This window comes from Pteropus alecto, unplaced genomic scaffold (assembly GCF_000325575.1).
Source record: "Pteropus alecto unplaced genomic scaffold, ASM32557v1 scaffold38, whole genome shotgun sequence".
Taxonomy (NCBI): domain Eukaryota; kingdom Metazoa; phylum Chordata; class Mammalia; order Chiroptera; family Pteropodidae; genus Pteropus; species Pteropus alecto.
The window spans coordinates 3061812-3072686 of record NW_006442512.1 but is presented as its reverse complement, the minus strand read 5'-3'; the positions used below and the strand labels follow the sequence as shown (position 1 = coordinate 3072686).

At 38.5% G+C, this 10875-nt stretch overlaps 1 pseudogene; it reads right to left on the bottom strand.

The window, feature by feature from the left end:
• Window positions 1-5597: 5597 nt before the first annotated feature.
• Window positions 5598-5716, bottom strand: LOC112471742 (annotated as a pseudogene).
• Between the last annotated feature and the right edge of the window lie 5159 nt (window positions 5717-10875).

The window sequence follows — 10875 nt, the reverse complement described above, 5'->3', positions numbered from 1 at the left end:
GACAGACATCCTTTTGGGGGTACCCTTGTAAGTAACTAGCTTCTTTTCTCTTGCTGCCTTTAAGATTCTTTGTCTTTGACCTTTGGCATTTTAATTATGATATGTCTTGGTATGGGTCTGTTTGAATTCCTCTTGTTTGGGGCTCTTTGTGTTTCCTAAACTTATATGTTTAATTCTTTTGCCAGGTTAGGGCAAAGTTTTCTGTCATTATTTCTTCAAATACATTCTCAACCCCTTGCTCTCTCTCTTCTCCTTCAGGTACTCCTATGATCCAGATATTGTTACGCTTCATGTTGTCCCAGAGGTCTCTTAAACTATCGTCATTTTTTAAAATTCTTTTTTCTTTTTGTTGTTTTGATTGGGTGTATTCTGCTACCTTGTCTTCCAGTTCGCTGATTCGATCTTCTCTTTTGTCCAATCTACTGTTGAATCCTTCCAGTGAATACTTCATTTCAGTTATTGTATTCTTCATTTCTGTCTGGTTCTTTTTTATGGTTTCTATGTTCTTTTTTATGCTTACTGTCTCTCTGTTGAAGTTCTCATTAAGTTCATCCATTCTCCCCCTAAGTTCATTGAGCTGAGCATCCTTATAACCATTCTTTTGAACTCTCTCTCTCTGGTAGTTTGCTTGCCTCCATTTCATTTAGCTTATTTTCTGGAATTTTCTCCTGTTGTTTCATTTGTGGCATGTTTTTTTGTTTTCTCATTTTATTAGCCTCTCTGTGTTCGTTTCTATGTGTTAGGAATATTTGTTTAGTCTCTCAGCCTTGCCCAGATGGTCTTATGTGGAAGATGTCCTGTGTGGTCTAGTGGCACACTGTCCCTAATCACTATGCCGGGGGCTCTGGACATGATCTTTGTGTGGGTTGAGTATGATCTTCTGTTGTAGCTAAAGCTTTATTGGTGGTAGTACATCAGTGGATGGGATTAACACTCGGCTGACTAACTGTGAAAATTGGCTACACCCACAGGGTAAGAATTTCTATGTGGGGGCTGACCCCACTGAGTGGGATTTGCCCCAGCAGACTTGTGTACTTGTTAAGACCACCCTTTGTGTGCACCACTTATGGGGCTAGTCAGAGGTTGCTCTGTTGGCAACCCTTGGTCTAGTGCCAGTCTCCGGATATCTTGGTTCTGTGGCCCCTTGGGAGGGGCTCCCCAGTCAGCCAAGGTTAGCTGCTGCCTTTGATTTATCAGGGCTACCTGGTGAGAGCTACAGAGCGATCCACAGATGGTTGTGGTCAATGCTGGATCTATAGGTAAGTAGAAGCGACGTTGTAGGCAGTGGTCCAGCTATCCTCTGTACCTGGCCTAGGGCTGTTTAGCAGAAGGACCAGTGCTCCTCAAGGCCTGACACTGCCTATCAGTTGCCTGTAAGTCTCTGAAACTGGAAGAGCCTCTGGTGGATATGTGTGTTTGGTGGTGCAAGGACTCCAGGAGTCTCCTGGATCCATTGAGCAAATATCCCCCTGCTACTGCAGTGTCATTGTACATGCCAGCACTGTCTCTGTGGTTCCCAAGTTTCCATTTGTAGAAGTCATCCAGACTTCTCCTGGATGAACAGACTTTGCATGAACTGAGTGCTGTTGTTTGCTGTTGAATTTGTGATCCAGGGAAAGCACAGGATGGGACTGGGTTGCCTGGGAGCAGGCTTGCCACAGGTAATTTGTGGGTTAGGTGGGGTGTCATCTCAGTGAGGCCTGGGGCCATCACCAGATTTGCTGCCAGCTCTGGGACTGCGGGCTCCCACCAAAGTCACACGTCACCATGCGACCTACCACCATCTGTGATGGGCCCACAAAACCCCTGAGATCTGCCCAAGCAATACTATATCTCGTGCTGGCAGCAGTTTTCTGTCTTACCTGAATTTTGCTTACTTCACTGGCTGAGGTCTGTTGACTGTGCAGAATGCGCTACCCCAGGGCAGGCAACTTTGTGTATTGGATGGGACAGGATCTCAGGGAGTCAAGGCCTGTCAGGCCAATACAGCCTCAGTTTTCTGCAACTTCTGTGTCTGTGCATTCCCTCACTAGTCACAGATCACAGGGAGGTAAGCTGCTGTCTGGGGTGGTCCCATAGATCCTTTTGATCCCGCCAAGAGATACTGCAGCTCATACAGGCAGCAGTGGCCTTCCCACAGTGTTTTCCCCAAAATGCACTTACTGCTCTGTCTGTTTCTTACGCAGATTGCGCAACCCCAGAGAAGGGCAGGGCAGGAGAGGCTGCCTGTCAGTGGGATGCAGGCACTTTATGACTTTGATGAAGCAGGATCTTGGAGACAAGGGCTCGTAGGCCAATACAGTCTTAGTTTTGCTGCAGCTTCTGTACCTGCACGATCCCGCTGTAGTCACAGATCACAGTGAGACCAACTGCCGTCTGGGGTGGTCCCACAGACCTCTTTGATCCTCCCAGGCGATACTGCAGCTCTTGCAGACGGCAAAGGTCTGCCTGCAACTGATACTATGCAATGCTCACACTGTGCTAGCCAAAGTTTGTGGCCTCTGCGGATTGCTAGACTTAAGGATGGGGCATGGTGGTGGCCGTTGTCTGTCATTGAGCTGCCTGGGGCAGTTCGTGGATTGGATGGGGCAGGGTCTCAGGGAGAAAATAGCCCTCAGTCTTGCTGCAACTTCAGTAACTGTTCTTGCATTCCCACAAAAGTCACAGATCACAGCAAGACCAGCTGCTGTCTGGGACTGCCCCACAGATCCTTGAGATCTGCCCTGGTTCCTGTTGGTAGCAGTGATCTGCCTGCAGTTGTCATCAGAGTGGGCACTAACAGCACTGGCTGCCTGCTGCATATGTTTGACCCAGAAATGGTTAAGGTTATGGCAACAAAAGTCCTAGGCAATCTGCTGGTTAGGTGGGGCTGGCTGATCTCCTCAGGCCAGTGCTTCTGAATTGGCTGTGTGGGAGGGATCTGCCAGGGCAAGCTGGCATGATCTGTAGGTTGCCATTTAGGGAAGCCTGACTAAGGCACAATGGCAGCTACCTGTCCAGCCCTCATCCTGGTACCAAGTAATGCAGTATTTCCCCGTATGAATCTTGTGTGAGCCTCTGACCCACCACCAGTGCCCGGTGAGTGTCCACAGGTGAGAGAGCCTGTGCGTGGGTTCTTTAAACCTACATCTAGGGTTTCAGTCTCCTTCTGTCTCACCCAGATGGCCAGAATCTCCTCTGATTTTTAGTCAGAATTTTTGGGAACTCCTCTTCCCTGATCTGCGACCCTGATCTGTGGAGCTCCTAAATGAGGCTAGGACCCTCTCTCCTTCAGGGGAGCCTCTGCAACCTCGCTTTCTCTCCCGGTGATCCTCCACCACCCATGAGCTCAGGTCCAGCCCCATTCGTGACTTTGCCCCTCCTACCAGTTTCAATGTGGCTCTTTCATTATATTATCAGACGTATGTGTTATGATCAGCTGTACTTGAGGTGCTTATCCATGTTGATTATTTTATAATTTGGTTGTAATTTCAATGTGGACCTGAGAGAAGGTGAACTCTGCTTTTACCTAGTCCACCATCTTTATCCAGTCAGTAGCAACTTTATGACAGGTATGCATGTGTAGGAAAAAATATAGCATACATAGGGTTTGGTACTATCTGCAGTTTCAGGCATCCACTGGGAGTCTTGGAAAATTTACTCAGTGGATAAAGGGGAACCACTTTAATGCTTTTGGGGCACAGCATATCAATTTACATCCATTTCATGAACTTTCAGAATGGGAAGTGCAGTTGGGTTTTATATCAGATTAGAACCAGAAATGTGATACTATGAGACTACCTATATCTTTATTAAAAAATTTGTATTTCTTAAGTAAATTTGCATGTAATTCTGTTGTTTGTAATCAAAAGCCACCTTTACCAAGCCATGCAAATGTGTTATTTTCAAACAGGGTTGTAAACTTGAGGACAAAGACAGTATTTGTATTTCTTGCAAATGACTCTACTACTTTGTAAATGTTTATCATAGTGTTGAACTGAGAAAGTGCCGAAAAATCACCACCATCTATAGCAATGATTTTTAGAGTTACTTAAGAGGTGAGAGAGAACACTGTGGTGATCTGCAAAAGTGTCATGGAAAAAGTAGAATTTGAGCTGTAACCTATAACAGTGATAAAATTTACCTAGTATTGTAGCACTTGACACTCAGAAGGCTTGAATGAGGCCATAATACTTTTGCCATCATAGTGAAGATGGATGAAGCTGTCCAGAAGTCCATTTCAAAACAATTCAAAGAGGACTGACTGGACCCTGAACTAAAGACAAAAACTGAGAAACCAGCTCATGAAGTTCACCAGACTTGTGATTTACCAGCATTTATGGAGAGAATTTTATTGTAGAACAGAGTTTTACGTTCATATGAGGTCAAAGTTGTGTCAGTATCATTTAAAGGCTTTAATCATGAAGTTAAAGAAAATAATGATTTAGGAGGAGCGGGCTGGGGTGGGATAAGCAATAAGAAGGCAGTAAGTGTTATAGCTAAAAGGCCTGAACCTTCTATCAGTCAGGCTCCAATGAGGAGACAGAAGCCATGCCAGTAACTCCTGCAGGGAAGTTTTAATTTAAAAAATTGTTATTCAGGTCAAAGGCACTAAACTACGAAGAGGAGTAAGAGAGAACTCTGATATGTATAGAGGTGGGTACATCCCTTTAGCACTCTTGTCTTAGCTGAGCCTGATACTCAAGTCAGCTGACAAAGGAAGCACATAGACTGAAGAATCTAGTTCCAATAGAAAAAAGCAGGGCAATGAGGGTATATTTAAAGCTGAGAGGCAATAAATTAACTAGCACAAGCCTCAAAGGAGAAGGAGTTTTTACACAAATGTAAAGAAATGCTTTGGAAGTATCAGTAGAGTCACTTTCTGTTATTTGGTTATCAGGATAGAGAGAAAATAACTAAGATTGTCCATGGGGAGTCCTTCCAACTGCATTATGAGATAGTGGCTATTATCTCCATTTTAGAGATGAGGAAACAGACTAGATAATTTGCCCAAGGCCACATAATTGGCAATTGACAGAAATGGTGTTTGAACTCAGGCAGCCTGACTCTTGAACTTATGCTCTTATCTACTACTCTTAATCCCTCCCTTCATAATTTTTAGTGACTGTATCAATATGCCATAATTTACTTAGCCAATTCCTAGTTATATATCTAGTTTATAGGCTTTAAAATTTGAACCTCAAAAGTTTTAAATTAAACAAACTGGTGCCTACTTTGTGCAGGAACCTTTTTTAGATACTGTGGGCATTGGGCATTGGTATACGTACATATATGCGGTTATGGTTTGGTATTATTTCAGTTTGCTTTATGCATTACATTCCTGAAAAGTTGGATATGAGAGTTGAAAATTTGTTTAAATAATATTTTTTTTCCCAGTTGAGGTTTGCTATTTTAAAGATGTAGTCCTCTGGAAAACATATTTTTCTCTTAATCAGAAAGTGCATAGTGAACACAAAAACAGAATATTCTCTCATATGACACCTGCAAGAAAAGTTACTTATTTTATTTTTAGACTTTTTTAGGCAAGGCAACCCTTGGTTGACCTCACAGATTGCAAGGATCTTGTCAGCATACAATCCCCTATTTTTTATTTTTTACGCCTATAGCACCTGGTCTTCCTAGGTGGTCTCCCATCCAAGTACTAACCAGGCCCAACCCTGCTTAGCTTCTGTGATCCGACAGGATCGGGCTTGTTTAGGGTGGCATGGCCATAGACAAGAAAAGTTATTGAAATGAACAGTTAACATGATTTGTGAGTACTCACTAAAAGTGCATAAAGTTTGAACTATTAGTTCAAATGGAGAAATTATATGGGTAATTCTCAAATCTTTTGTTTGCCTTCAGAACATGCATTCATGCTTATATTGAAATAGGGTAAAATTACAAGGTTTATATAGAGAAGTAATATTTGCTACGTAGCTGTCTGACTTCTTTTGTTCCCTGTATCAGTAGTAGTTACTGCTTTTTTATCTTTAGGATATAGAGAGTATCAATTTAATAGAGGAACCTAAGCACTAGACAAGTGTCAGCTGCTGTAGTTGGGTAGAGGGAGATAATTAAGAGCTTTGTTTTAAAGCTCACCTGCTGGATTTCTGGATACCTGTTAAAAATAAGAGCAAAGAATGATTAACAAATAACTTAGAACCCTCTTTGCTAAATTATATCATTTATTTTTATGGTACTTTTGCTTGATCCATTTCAGGATTTCATGGGACTACCACATCAGTGGTGGTGGTATATGCTTTCATCAAGAGGCATATAATGTATGATTGGGTCGCTTTCCCTTTTGCTGTTGGCCACCAGGGTTTTTTTCCATGGGTCACATCTGGTCTGTGGCCTGTTTTCATACATCCCATGAGCTAATGTTGGTTTTTACATTTTTAAGTGTTGTTAAAAATAAAAGTTAAAAACAAGACTATGTGACAAACTGTATGTATCCTGCAAAGCCTAACATTTACCATCTGGCCCATTTAAAGAAAAAGTTTCTTGACTCTTGAGCCATTGATAATTAATGCTCAGAACTGTTAATTCATTAGGGTTGCAAAATGGTGATATTGTATCATTTCTTCATTATTAGTTGGAATACTTCTTCTATAAACAGAAACTTTCATCAATAATTTTTTTGCCATTAGGAACAGTTTGATAGGAAAAATGCTTAATTCTTTCACTCTTACATGTCACTTTTCAAAATAACGAATTGATTCTGTAACATTCTCCAGAGTTGACCAATTAATTTTTTTTTGAGGTCATTATAAAGTAACGGGTTTCAACATTTTTGAGTGTTTCAATTTATCGCATTACTGTTATAATTGATGCTTAACTATTCTATATTTGGTCAGTAGGAACCTCTTGAGTTTTTTGGGGTGATGCTAGTAGTCACTGATAGTAATTGAAGATGTTGCAAATTCATCTGTTTCAATTGCAGACCTGGAATGAGCCAGTTTTTTATTTTTAATTTATTGGGGCGACATTGGTTAATAAGATTATATAAGTTTTAGTTGCACAGTATTATAATACATCATCTGTATATTGCTTTATGCACTCATCACCCAAAATTTGGTTTCCTTCTATCACCATGTATTTAACTTCCTTTATTCTCTTCAGCCTTCCCTTCTGGTAACCACCACACTGTTGTCTGTATCAGTGCATTTTTTTGTTGTTTTGTTTGCTCATTTGTTGTATCCCACATATGAGTGAAATTATATGATACTGATCCTTTTCCATCTGACTTAATTTGCTCAGCATGATACTCTCAAGATCTATCCATGTAGTTGCAAATGGCAATATTTCATCTTTTCATATGGCTGAGTAATATTCTGTTATATACATGTACCACATCTTTATCTCGTCATCATTGAAGGACATTTGGGTTGTTTCCATGTCTTCGCTACCATGGATAATGCTTCAGTAAACATAGAGATGTTTTCAAGTTTTTCAGGTAGAAACCCAGAAGAGGGATTGCTGGGTCATATGGTAGCTCTATTCTTAATTTTTTGAGGAACCTCCACACTGTTTTCCATAGCGGTTGTACCAGTTCACATTCCCACCAGCAGTGTCCCTTTTTCTCCTTGTCCTTTCTAATGCTTGTTATTTCTTGTCTTGCTGATAATTCGGTGTGAAATGGTACCTCATTGTGGTTTCGATTTGCATTTCCCTTATAGCTAGTGAAGTTGAGCATCTTTTCCTATATCTATTGGCCATTTGTATATCTTCTGGGGAAAAATGTTCAGGTGTTCTGCTTAGTTTTTAATTGGATTGTTTTTTGGAATCATATGAGTTCTTTATATGTTTTGAATATTAGCTCCTTATCAGAGGTATTATTTGTAAATATATTCTCTCATTGAGTTGGTTGACTTTTTGTCTTTGTTTTGTTGATTTCTTTTGCTGTTTTTTAGTTTGACGTAGTCCTGTTCATTTATTTTTGCTTTTACTTCCCTTGCTTTTGGGGTCAAGTTCATAAAATCCTGAGACCAAGGTTCATAAGTTTTCTTCTATGTATTTTATTGTTTCAGTTCTTATATTTAGGTCTGATCCATTTTGAGTTAATTTTTATATATAGTGTCAAATATCAGTCTAGTTTTATTCTTTTGCATGTGGCTTTTCAATTTTTCCAGCACCATTTATTGAAGAGGCTTTCTTTTCTCCACTGTATGGTTTTGACTCTTTTGTCAAAATTAATTATGCATATACATTTGGGTTTATTTCTAGGCTCTCAATTCTGTTTCATTGGTCTGTGTCTTTTTTTGCCAATACCATACTGTTATGATTATCGTCACTTTGTTGTGTTATTTGATGTCAGGGAGTGTGATACCTCCAACTTTGTTCTTTTTTTTTTCTTTTCCCTTCAAGATTGCTTTGGCTATTCGTGGTCTTTTGTGGTTCTATGCAAATATGATAATTTTTTGTTCAATTTCTTTGAAAAATGCCACTGGGATTTTGATGGTGACTGCATTAAATCTGTATGTCATTTTAGGTAATTTGGCCATTTAACTATGTTGATTTTTCTAACTCATAAATATTCCCAACCCATTTCTTTGTGTATTCTTCAGTTTCTTTAAACAGTGTCTTGTAGTTTTCAATGTATAGGTCCTTCACATCATTCGTTAAGTATATCCCTAGGTATTTTATTCTTTTTGTGGCAATTACAAATAGAATTATTTTTTTCATTTCTTTTCTGAAATTTTATTATTATTATATAGGCACACTATGGACTTTTGAACATTGATTTTGTATTCTGCAACTTTACTGCATTTGTTTCTTTTTTCGAGTAGTTTTTTGGTGGTGTCTTTAGGTTTTTGTATGTAAAGAATCATGTCGTCGGCAAAAAGTGACGGTTTGACTTCTTCATTCCCAGTTTGGATGCGTTTTATTTCTTTCTCTTGCCTAATTGCTCTGGCTAGGACTTTAAGTACTATGTTGAATAACAGTGATGAGAATGGGCATCCTTTTCTTGTTTTTGATCTTAGAGGTAAAGCTTTCAGTTTTTTACTATTGAGTCTATTAGCAGGGTGTTTGTCATATATGGCCTTTATTATGTCGAGGTACTTTCCTTCTGTATCCATTTTATTGAGTGTTTTAATCATAAATGGATGTTGTATCTTTTCAAATACTTTTTTTCTGCATCTGTTGTTATGATCATTTGATTTTTACCATTTATTTTGATTGATTCGAGTATGTTGAACCATTCTTGCACCCCTGGAATGAACCGTACTTGAACATGATGTATTATCTTTTTAATGTATTGTTGTGTTCAGTTTGCTAGTATTTTGTTTAGGATTTTTGCATTTATATTCATCAGAGATATTGGTCTGTCATTTTTTTTTTTTTCGTTTTGTTATCCTCGCCAGGTTTTAGTATCAGGGTAAAGTCAGTTAGGAAGTATTGCCTCTTTTTTAATTTTTTGGGAGAGTTTGAAGATACATGTTAAATCTTTTAATGTTTGGTACAATTCACGAGTGAAGCTATCTGGTCCTGGACTTTTACTTTTTGGTAGGTTTTTGATGACTGTTTTAAATAAGTTCCTTATTGTTGATCAGTCTATTTAGATTTTCTAATTCTTCATGATTCAGTTTGGAAGGTTATATATTTCTAGTAACTTGTCTGTTTCTTCTAGGTTATTAAATTTGGTGTCATATAGTATTTCATAGAATTCTTGTATAGTTCTTTGTATCTCTCTGGTACCCTTTGTAACTTCTCTTTCATTTCTGATTTTGAGTCTTTTTTCTTGAGTATAGCCAGAAGTTTGTCAATTTTATTAATCATTTCAAAGAATCAGCTCTTTGTTGCATTATTTTTTATTGTCTTTTTGTTCTCTATTCCATTTAATTTTCTAATTTTTAAAATTTCTTTACTTCTGCCAACTTTGGGCTTCATTTGTTCTTTTTCTAATTCTTTAAGGTGCAATGTTAGGTTATTTGAGGTCATTCTTGTTTCTTGAGGTAGGCCTATAATGCTATAAACTTGCCTGTTATTACCACTTACGTTGCATCACAACATTTTTGATATGTCGTATTGTCATTCTCATTTGTCTCTGTGTATCTTTTGATCTCTTTTAATTTTTCTTTGATCCTGTCGTTGTTCAGTTGCATGTTGTTTAATCTCTACATATTTTTGGTTTTTCCAGCTTTCTTTTTGCAGTTGATTTTCAATTTCAAACCATTGTGGTTAGAGAATATGCTTGGTATGATTTCAGTCTTCTTAAATTTGTTGAAGTTAGTTTTGTGTCCCAACATACGGTTTGTTCTTGAGACTGTTCCATGTGTACTAGAGAAGAATGTATATTCTGGTGGTCTGAGATGAAAAACTCGGAATATTGATTATGTCCATTTGGTTTAATGTGTCATTTAAGGCTGATATTTTCTTATTGATTTTCTGTTTGGATCATATATATCTGTCAGTGCGGGTATTTAGATCTAATCTAGCTATGGCTTTCTACTATAATTGCATTTTCATCAGTTTCTTCCTTTATTCTGTCAATAGTTGCTATATATATTTTGGTGCTTCCAGGTTGGGTGCATATAAATTGAAAAGTGTTATGTCTTCTTGATGTATTATTCCCTTTACCATTATGTCCATCTTTGTCTCTTGTTACTTTTTTATTTTGAAATTTGTTTTGTCAGATGTAAGTATGGCTGTTGGCACCCACTTTTCTCTGGAAAAGGAACACTCCATTTGCTTGGAGGCCTGCTATTTTGGGGCCTCTTGGTGAATTCAGTCCATTTACATTTAGAGTGATTATTGATATATGAGGATTTCCTATTGCTATTTTATCTTTTGTTTTCTGGTACTCTGTGTCTTCATTTTCTTTTCCTTTGTGTGTTTCTTTGTTGTTGTAGTTTGGTAGTATACTATGACTTTTAATCCTCTGTTTCTTTT